Source organism: Rattus rattus, chromosome 7 (assembly GCF_011064425.1).
Source record: "Rattus rattus isolate New Zealand chromosome 7, Rrattus_CSIRO_v1, whole genome shotgun sequence".
Lineage (NCBI taxonomy): Eukaryota > Metazoa > Chordata > Mammalia > Rodentia > Muridae > Rattus > Rattus rattus.
In genome coordinates, this window is record NC_046160.1 from 27,110,776 (window position 1) to 27,121,831 (window position 11,056).

Here is an 11,056-nt window from a genome sequence, read left to right on the forward strand (position 1 = left end):
CCTACCAAAAATTTAATCTTCTAAAAAAAGTGAACCTTATATTTCTGTCATTTAAATAATAAATCGTTTATGAATTGGAGGCTAACCTATCTTTTAGGAAAGAAACCATGCTGTCACATATTCATATAGGTGGGAAAGGAGAAGCATATATTAGGAATCAATGGGACAAAACCTAATATATACATTTATATAATAAATATATAAAATATAATATATATATATTTAACACTACACACACACACACACACACACACACACACACACACACACACTCAGAGAGAGGATTCTATCTGATGTGCGTTTAGATGGAGAAATGGCTTGAACCTCAGGAAAACCAGAGTTTACAACACCGCTAAAATTAGTTGAGAGTTTACAAAGGTCAACACTATTCTGATTTACACTGTTAGGGATTGCCAAAGCTTCTAAGATACCCAGGACCCCAAAGTCTGAATCATATTTAAAATGGCCAAGAGAAGTAAAAGCAATGCATAACCCATATATCATGACGTGGTAATGGAGGCTGTAGGAACAAAACAGGAACATTAAAACCCATAACCAGAAGTATGCTGAAGGAAAATAAGGCTTCTGCTCTAGACAGAGTACCTGGTCATTTAGTTTAGTAAAGAAGATGGAATGATGGTGGATTTCCTCCTGTCTCCTTATTAACCTTACCAGTTAAGGACTTTTTTTTAAATTTTTTTACATTTCTACTGACTTGACAAACTTTTCTCCTCTCACTCCACTGGTAGTGTCTCTTTTACAGTCATGCCCGAGGATATTTCCCAATTCTCCCTTCATTCCCTGGTTACAAGGATCTCTGTGCACATCCTGGCCCATAGCCTTCTCTGCTGATGGTCTAATGAACCTATACACATTTGCATTTCCTAGTGCTCTGTCCTAAGGCATCTATTTTCCCATGCTGTATGCTATACATTGGTTTAAGTTAGGATAATTTCAACTTTATGATGGTGCAAACATTACAAGTATTCCAATTGAAACCAAATCCTAAAATTCAGATTTTGGTTTCTCCTTAGGTTAGTGACACACTCTACATTACTACTCTGACATGGTCCACTGCTGCCACTGTAGCTTCTAGTAGCCATGTGAAGGCAGAGGAATTAACTGAAACTCCATGGTTTTCTGTGCACCATACTCTGGGGTTTAATAAAATAAAGAAGTCTAATACAATTTTACTTCTGGGATTTCCAATATATGTCAGACTTATCAGGACCTAATCCTAACTGAAGTAGACAGGAATTTGTATTTCCTTACAATACACCTCCTTTTTTCTCCTCCTTTTCTTTCCTCTTTCTTTCTCTTCTTCCTCTTCCTTCCTCCTCCTCCCCTTCCTCCTTCCTCTTCATCTTTGCCTTCCTCCTCCTCCTCCTCCTCTTCTTCCTCATTTCTAGCTTCTTTGAGCCCACCAGCAAAACATCCTACATGAAGCTTGGACTTTGTGAATACACTTAAAAACATATTTCTGGGGGTCTTTCTTTTCAGTCTCTTGCCCACACTTTGATCTCCATTATTTCCTCCCATGAGTATTTTTTTGTTCCCCTTTCTAAGAAAGTCTGAAGCATCCACACTTTGGTCTTTCTTCTTTTTGAGCTTCATGTGGTTTGTAAATTGCATCTTGGGTACTCTGAGCTTTTGGGCTAATATGTGCTTATCAGTGAGTGCATACCATGTGTGTTTTTCTGTGATTGGGTTACCTCACCCAGGATGATATTTTCTAGTTCTATTCATTTGCCTAAGAATTTCAGGAAGTCATTATTTTTAATAGCTGAGCAGTCCTCCATTGTGTAGATGTCCCACATTTTCTGGAGGATGGAGATGTATCCATTCCTCTGTTGAGGGACATCTAGGTTCTTTCCAGCTTCTGGCTATTATAAATAATTCTGCTATCCAGCGACGGCCCCACCTGGGGACCATTCCATATACATATACCAAACCCAGACAATATTGCTGATGCCAAGAAGTGCATACTGACAGGTGCCTGATGTAGCTGTCCCCTGAAAGGCTCTGCCAGAGCCTAACAAATATAGAGGCAGATGCTCACAGCCAACCATTGAACTGAGGACAGGATCCCCAATGGAAGAGTTAGAGAAAGGGCTGAAGTAGCTGAAGGGTTTTGCAACCCCATAAAAAGAACAATAATATCAACCATTGAACCCCTCAGAGCTCCCAGGGACTAAACCCCCATCCCAAGAGTACACAGGGAGGGACCCATGGCTCCATCTGTATATGTAGCAGAGGATGGCCTTATCTGCATCAGTAGGAGGAGAGGCCCTTGGTATTGCCAAGGCTGGATGCCGCAGTATAGGGGAATGTCAGAGTGGGGTGGTGGGAGGGAGTGGGTTGGTGGGTGAGGGAGCACCCTCATAGCAGCAGGGGAAAGGGGGATTGGATAACAGATTTCTGGAGGGGAAACCGGGAAAGGGGATAACACTCAAAATATAAATAAAAATATCCAATTAAAATAATTAAAAATTAGAAAACTGCATATAAAAAGAAAGAAGAAGGAAAGGAAGGAAGGAAGGAAGGAAGAAAGAAAGGAAAGAAAGAAAGAAAGAAAGAAAGAAAGAAAGAAAGAAAGAAAGAAAGAAAGAAAGAAAGAAAGAGAAAGAAATCGAGCTGGTACCTACCTAGAATCCTCACATGATACGGGAAGGTACTCTATACGCTACCAAAGGAGAAAGGTAAATGCCCTTTGGTCTACTATGATGACCTCCCTGAAAGATACGTTTTTGCTATAGTAACTGACCAATATCCTTGGGATGGAATCCATACCTAATATTGCTTGGGTAATCAAGAATCTGATACTAGATAGGCTAGGGTCCTGGGGAAAAATCAAATACTACCGTTCTACTAAAGGAATGCAGGGGGAACATAATTTGTAATGACGTTTTCTTACACTCATAGATCTGTCTGTACCTTGCTCAGCCATCATCAGAGACACTTCCTCCTGCCGGGGGTGGGGGGAACAACAAAAATAATAACAACAGCAACAAAAACATCAACAAAGAAAACATAGGTCTCATATAGTTCTGAATTTTAGGTTCACATCTTTCTTTTTTTATTTTATTCAGGTTTTATTTTGTGATGTTAATTACAGCATTCGAAGGGGAGGAGCTAATTCCACACAAAATGGAAGACTATAATGTTCCCATCAAACAGCTAAAAAGAGTGATGAAGCTACATGAGGAGTCAGTTTAGATTCCTAGTGTTGTCAGGGTGTGACCACAATCACCCATCCAGCTCAGAGCCGGAGAACCCGGAAGCAATTTTATATTCTGGTGCAATGGTGAAAAAAGGAATTAAAAAAATAGAATTAAAAAAAAAAACACACCACAACACAAGGAAGAATTAAGTCCTGGGTGACTGGCTCCATCATGCTCACCCTCTCCACCCTAAAATGGCACAAAAGAAATAGCTAACCACACCGTAAAGACTACTTTTGGTGTCAAACAGGTAACTGATGGGCTAGGACAAGAACAGGGCACGATGGGAACAGGGCACAATGGGAACAGGGCACGATGGGAACAGGGCACGATGGGAACAGGGCATGATGGGAACAGGGCATGATGGGAACAGGGCACGATGGGAACGGGGCGTGACCATCGGTCTAAAAGTCCCTTTCACGTAGGTGTGTACGTGCTTCCGAGCAGATAAGATCGGGACACCAGGATTTGATGTTTGGGAAGTCACAATTTCATCTGGGGACTGAGTACAGAATTTCAAAGGGTCCACATAGCCTGGCATCTTTATAAGGGCTCCTCCCCAACCCATGCCAACAGCTAAACAGGACCCTTCTGGAATGGGGTTTCTGCTCTACCTCTGAAATTGTAAACACTTTGAAGCCAAGTCATCCTTAGCCTAGAGATCTAACGTGGGATTTATCAACTCTTGCATCCCCAACATACAAAATTAAAGGTACACTAAATCATGAAGGTAGCTATGCTGCAAAAATATTTAAAATTAACAATTGTACAATATTTATTTCTGCTTGAAATTCCAGTCCTAAATCAAGCTTGTGACCACCCGCATTAACGTTCTTGCCATCCAGCAGGACTGGCAGCTTCAGTTTGATACCTGGCTTTAGGGTCTGAGTATAACCTAAGCCGATCAGGCTGGAGTTGTTTACTTTGTCCGAAATGAAGGCATCAGGGTCGACCTGATACTTAGCTGCTATTCCAAAGCAAGTGTTACTGTTTCCTGCAGTCCAGGTGAGATTGACAGCAGTTTCCAAATTCTTGCTCACCTTCTGGTAAATAAAGGCACCAAACTCTGTCCCGTAGTTCACATCAGTAGGAACCTGGAATTAGTCCATCTTGTAACCAACTGTGAAGTTGCTCTGGGTCAGTCGGGACTTCGAAATTCATCAGGTACCCAGTCGGCCATCCCTCATAGCTAAGCACGAGAGCACTCTGGATTGAGGGCCTAGCAATGTCAAATTCCACATCACAGTCCAAGTTGATATGCTCCTTCTTGTACCCTGTCTTGATTTTAGCACTTTCCCCCAGTGTTAGGTGAGAAAGATGAATCAAAGGTCAACTTCAAACCATGAGCAGGCTGGTCTTCCACAGTGATCTCAGTGCCCAGAGTGTTGCTTTGTGTTCCACTTCTCTTTAAATGTTAGCACATACTCAGTCTGTCTGTACTTGGTTTCCAGACTACCGTTCACGTTGGTGTTTTCCGTGTATGTAGATCTTGAGCTGGTAAATTCCAATCCATTCTCCGACTTCGTTTTCAAATCAAGTTTTGTTAAGTCAAAGCCATAGCCCTTGGTGAAGACATTCCTGGCAGATTTATCAAGATCAGCGTGTGTAGGATGCACATCCATGTTCTTGGAGGAGGTGATGGCGGGAACAGAGGCAGCTATGGGGGTAGCGTTGGGGTAGGTGTACACCGAGGCTTAGATTCACAGCTTTCACTAAGATTTCTTGACAGTGCTTTTTGCTCAGTAGCTGTGACCATATTCTGCAGATCTCAAACCCTCCTGTTTGGCAGCAACCATCCACTTTCCTGTGTCTACAAGCCTCTATTCAGTTACACAAACTAGAAGTATCCGAATTACATTTCTCTACATCTTGTGGGGATCACTGCAAATTATATATTTTCCATTCTGAAGGTGACTTCACCATAGCTGTGTCTCAGCATTATACAGTTCAACCTACTGCACTCATATTCCATGCCATTGACAATAGAGCGAGAACCCCCTCATCATCTTGGCCCTCTTTGAAAAGTATTTTATCCTTTTGTCACATAACCCATGGAAATGGAATTTGAAGGGCACCTCTTCTTGGTCAGAACCTATTCCTCCATTTTGATCTGTTTTTTTTTTTGAACCTCTTAACAGAGACCACAGAGCCTGGAATGCTGCAGCCCCTGACTCTCTTGCATTATCTCCCAGAACTTCTGCTGGGCTCCCTGGATATCTCCCATTGTACTTCACTTGATTCTTTGGTCATGGTTTTCTCTGTAATCAGCTGAATTGTTGCTGTCATGATGGTCTCTTGTCTATTTCATGAAAATTTTCATATATGTGTTATAATAGAGTTACTTACATTTCAAACTGTAGGGGGAAATAATGAAAAAGGATGTACCAACCCACGCTGCTGCCAGCGCTCTTGCTAGCTTCATGGCTAGCTCCAGCAGCAATCTTCCATCTTGCTAAGTTCTCATGGCAGGGGGATGCAACACCAGTCCCATGTAACGACTGCCCATTTCATGTTTAACCGTCACAAATCCCTGTAACCCAGCAAAATCAAAACTCTTTAGGCTTGTAATTGATCAATCAGATTTTTATCAGAAATTTTCACCCCACAAAACATTCACACAATAAACTCAGAGCCAATTGATATTGATATAAACTGTCCACCTAGATAAGACACATTGTTCTGAAATTATCCATCCCTTATATGATTTTCATAGCTATCTGTGGCTATTTAAAACCACATGGATCTGAGTCATTCTTCTCTTCCTCCATCTTCTTTCCTTCTTCCTTCTCTCCTATCTCTCCCGCCTCTCAAAAACTCTCAACCTGCCTTCCTTTTCTACTGTCCAATCATAGGCTCTAGCCTTGTCTTTCACCTGCTCTAACCTGCTTACAGATAGCAATCTATACACATTTTACTGACTCTTTATCATTAAATATATATTTATCTTATATCACTCCATTCACATTTATCCTTTCATCATTAATGATAATATCCCAGATTTTGGTTAATTTTTCCATTGTTCGCCTATGAAGTAATTTAGATGTATGATTTAGTACATTTAGTAGTATTATTTCTTCTTTATAACTATTTTTGAGTTATTAGTAGTAATCTTATCTTTTATTTGTCTTTTTCACTATAGAAAATGTGAATTTTCTTTAAATTTAACTTAATTCCTGAGTGTCAATGTATTCTTCTTGATACCTTTACATCCACACTGTCCTAATTAAATCCTTAGTCTTGGAGATATCCTCATATTTTCCCTCTGTGGCTGTTTTTTCTGGATTTGATGTCCAGTCCTTGTTCTCAACTCTCCCTTGACTTGGAATTTCATAAGCTTTTCTTTTGTGTTGAATTTTCTTTTCAATACAATCTTTATTTGTCCATGTTTGTTTAGTTTTACAGCCTCTTCCTCGAGAAAATAGCATAGATACTTCTTGATTCAGTCCGTAGTTGAAGAACGAATCATTTCAGATTGGAGTCCACTAAAGCAACACTCTAGGAGTCGACCTAATGAGGAGTTCTGGAACATGAAAGGAGATGTCTGTGTTCTAGTTGTTATACTGTTAGGAAATGGGTGAAGTCAAGTGGAAAATCTCAGTCATCCCTTTCCAGAAGGTGTGGCAAATGAAAAGTTGCTAAAATTGCACTTAAAAGGAAGCACTGGCTAGAGGAGCCATTTCGATGTATGTGTGTGTGTGTGTGTGTGTGTGTGTGTGTGTGTGTGTGATTTAAAAATATTCTTGCTTTTGCCTATGCCCCATATGATTATGAAGTTGTCTTATTTTCCATAGTCACACAGTGGTCTTTGTGATGGTAATTTTTGTGACATTGTTTAAGTTGGGCAGGAGAACAGTAAGGCCCAGCCAGCTCAGAGTGCTAGGCCAGCTTCTGCCAATACCAAGGCCAGCTTCAGAGGCAGGCCAGCTCAAATCTCTTTGTTGCTGCCTGTCTTTACTCACCTTTAATTCTTTGGCTCCTACTCAGTGGAATTCATATTGTTTGGTTGTTGAACAAGGTGGGCTGGCCTTTTGATTATCTTTTGATTTGTTGTTTGGCTTTCTCTTTTCTATTTTCCGTCTTTGCCTTTCCTTGTGTTCTCTCTGGCTGCTTTCTAAATCTAACTTGTATCTTTTCCAGTGAATTTAATCTTTAGGAATATTTTTTGATTCTCTAGACATTTCTTTTCATGGCACTCTGTTCTTGTTCATGCACTGAATACATTATTTTTCTCACTGTGAAGACAGGAGAGCGGAGAGATGGCCATGGCTTGATTTCATGTTCATTTACTTTTGTTTTGTTGGGGTTCCGTATCTCTGTATTGCCGTTCCCCACACATCCTGTCCTCTCTGTTTCTTTCTCTCCTTCCATTTCTCCTCCTGTGTCAGTAGTGGAACATGACAAAGCCCTCAGTGCCTCCTTTCCCCTCTTTTGTATTAGCATATGCCTTGTAGGGTAATGTGGTGGATGGATGCCACACCATAACTATGAAATTCAGTTAGGTTAGTGATGTGGTTTTGTCAAAACCTATATTTTATGTCTAGGAATCTAGATTCCAGGAAAAACAACGTGGGTAAGGAAGCATGGTGATTCAATGTGAACACATACATTTTTGGTAATCATATTCCTCCAGCTCAGAGTGAGTCTTGGTACTTCACCTCTAAAGGCATACATGAGGTAAGAGAGAGGAAGAAAGAGAGGGAAGCTATCATTTTTACTTGGTCAATGAAATGGAAGAGTTTCTTGAAATTGGGAAGGACCATCCCATATAGCCTCCTAGTCAACTTAAACTCTCTTTTAGACCTTGTGAAGGAACACTGGCCTACCTTAATTTGCTAGATTAACATAATAAAGAACCAAGGAAATCAGTGAAATGTGTTAGCAGGAATAAAATGAATCACAGAAAATACACATATTGATATAATGTTGGTAAATATGTGAACTGGGTGCGACCATGTACTAGACTCACATGTAACAAACATATCACATCAGTGTTATTCTAGTTTTGTGACTCGATGATTTACTGAACCTAATAGATATAAGATTCTTAATATGTGAAGATGAAAAATAATAATGTCTATTTACTGATGATATTGGTACTTTTTGTAAGTTGAAAATGTGTGTGTTTGCATTTGCATATGTGCTTGCGAATGTGTGTTTGCATGTTTCTCTCTCTCTCTCTCCCTCGTGTGTGTGTGTGTGTGTGTGTGTGTGTGTGTGTGTGTGTGTGTGTGTGTGTTGGTATATGTAGCGATGTATGTAAAGACAAGTTGTGAGCATCAGGTATCTTCCCCCACTCTAAGACAGAGACTTTGGGGGATCTCAGAGTTTGTCAATTCAGTTACTCTAGCTAGCAGCTTGCCTGGGGGAAACTCCTGTTTCCACTTTCCAAGCTCCCAAATTACCAGTAAGCAAGGGACTTTTTTATTGGGTGCTGGCTATCTGAACTCCCACTGGTATGCTCATATTTCAGATGGTTTCCCCACTAGTGATTTCTCCTGAGCCCTGTTGGCAGTTTTTAATATTCTCTGAGAGACTGCCAACGGTCTCTTGTCTGGCCTCTTCCATATTCTCCAGTGTATCATGGTGGAGAAACTGAGGCTGCATTCTGGCATTCTTTCTTCAATGTGTTTTAAATGAGATTCTGCCATAAAGAGGCATTGGTTTGAAATTTCAATGCAGATACAACGGAAGCAGATTTTAATTTTTTTCTTATATTTTTTGAAATGGAATTGTACCATTTCTTCTTCCCTGTCCTCCCTCTAACCACTGCCTCCCATATATTCTTACTTGTTCCGTTTCAAATTCATGGACTATATTCATATATATTAATTGTAGTTATATGCATATACTTAATGAAGGTAATCTATTCATTTTATATTATATATATATCATGAAAGTAGTTTATATTATTATTTTTTGGATTGTTCTGAGAAAAGTACACATAATTAAAAGAGAATTTTCTTTGTAAGCGGCTTCTGATGGCATCTAAGTTTGACCTAATTTTGTATATGTGCTAACAAACCAACTAACCAACTAACCAAACAAACGTGATACTAATACAGTGGGTCAAACCATGCCAGCATATTCAATTTCTGAAGTATGCATCTAAGACGGATCTGAAGTTAAAAGAGTAGTAGAATGTGGAACCTATTGACTCAAGTGTAGAAAGTTTTATGAAAGATTTTTAAAGTTGGTTAGGGTTTAATGAGCCTGTCATCCCTCTTTGTGTTTGCCCTGGATATGTGTCTTATTTGAACAAATGACCTTGTAGTTTCCAGCCTCTGTATTTCCCATAGCACTTAGCACAGAGCCAACCATGTAAAATATCTTCACAATGACTTATTAAATTAATTTCCTTAAATCCCTTCTGGACTGCCCATTTGCCTTCATTAATTATGTTAGACCTAGAGTAAATGACCTCTACTTGCTGGCCTGGCTGAATTTCATCTTAGCCTTATAGATTGTGTGAGCAATTTTTTTTCAGGAGATGAGATAAACTACTATGTTAGAACCTATTCATTTTGCAGATGGGGATAAGAACATTTTTATATTTCATGATTTTCTCCTCCCTTCTCCTGGAAACCTGTCTATGCAAGCTTCTCTCTGCATATACTGGTTTCTAGCTTCTCTCTCCTACAATGGTTTCTAGTTTCAAATTAATGGTTGTGAAGTGAGAATAGAGACCTCCTTTGCCTTTGTCTATTCAGCTAGAAAAAAAAATCACAAATAAACATTAGATTTTTAGGTATTATCATGAAGAATATAAATATGCCATGCCAAACTGTTTTTAAATGATAGATTTTCATTTTTTTAATTACACTAAGTATCTCTTTGGAGAGTTCAGAGAGTCTAAGCTTTATGAGTTGTGGTTGTGATTTATTTACCCATATTTAAAAGAATCAGGGGTTGAGTTGGGATAGAAAATTGATGCCCAAGTAAAACTTAGAAAGAATGCAGCTTTTTCCCTCCATTTTTTGTTTCTACTGCAGGAAATGAGGCAAATCTGTTATGATGGCATAATTGTGCCTCTGTCCCCATCTCATCATTCATTAACGGCAGGATAAATATGAATCCTGGATTTTGCTAATCTGATGGTCTTGGCTCTGTTTTAGGTAAACAGTGTAAATTATTTCCAGAGGAGCTGTGCATAAAAATGTGTGACAGTTCTGCAGAATTCAGCACTCATAAAACTTACAAAATTTCTGTCTGGCCCAGGGGACACTAACTACCCATGTGCCTTCATGAACCCAGGGGATGACATCAGACAGGCTCTCTCCCTCTTCACATCCTCCTCCCCAGCTTGGTTGCACCTGGATGAAAGAGAGTCTGCCAGCATTTCTTTAGCAGGCTTCTGGCTGTCAAAACAAGCTGAAGCCTCATGGGGATGCTCATACTTGCCTGCTGTGGAGAAAACACTGTGTTAAGTGTTTTACATATATTATCCTATTATATCCTTACAAAGCCCTTTGAGTAGGGTCCCCATTAAGCAAATGATAAAAGTGAGTCTCATGGAGGGTTAGATTTTTAATAACCTACATCGTTTAATTGGAAATTTTGGAATTCGAGCCCCCGTTGCTTGGTACCAAAGTGGGCACTGTAGTACATTGCTTCTCGGAGTGTTCTGTTGGTAGCATTGCTCCCAAATCCCTCCTTAGCCCCCTTTATCCCTTTGATGCCTGTGCTAGTCCAGGCTGCCGAAACAAAAATGCCATGACCTGAGTGATTTAAACAAAGCAAAAGCGTCCTAAATTCTGAAGTCTGGGAGCAACAAAACTATGAGGTTAACACGGATAAGTTCTGAGGACATCTCTCTTTCTGTTTCACAGAGAGTAATG

General features: G+C 39.9%; 1 pseudogene; it reads right to left on the reverse strand.

Moving 5' to 3' along the window:
• Positions 1 to 3,955: 3,955 nt before the first annotated feature.
• Positions 3,956 to 4,846, reverse strand: LOC116905640 (annotated as a pseudogene).
• Between the last annotated feature and the right edge of the window lie 6,210 nt (positions 4,847 to 11,056).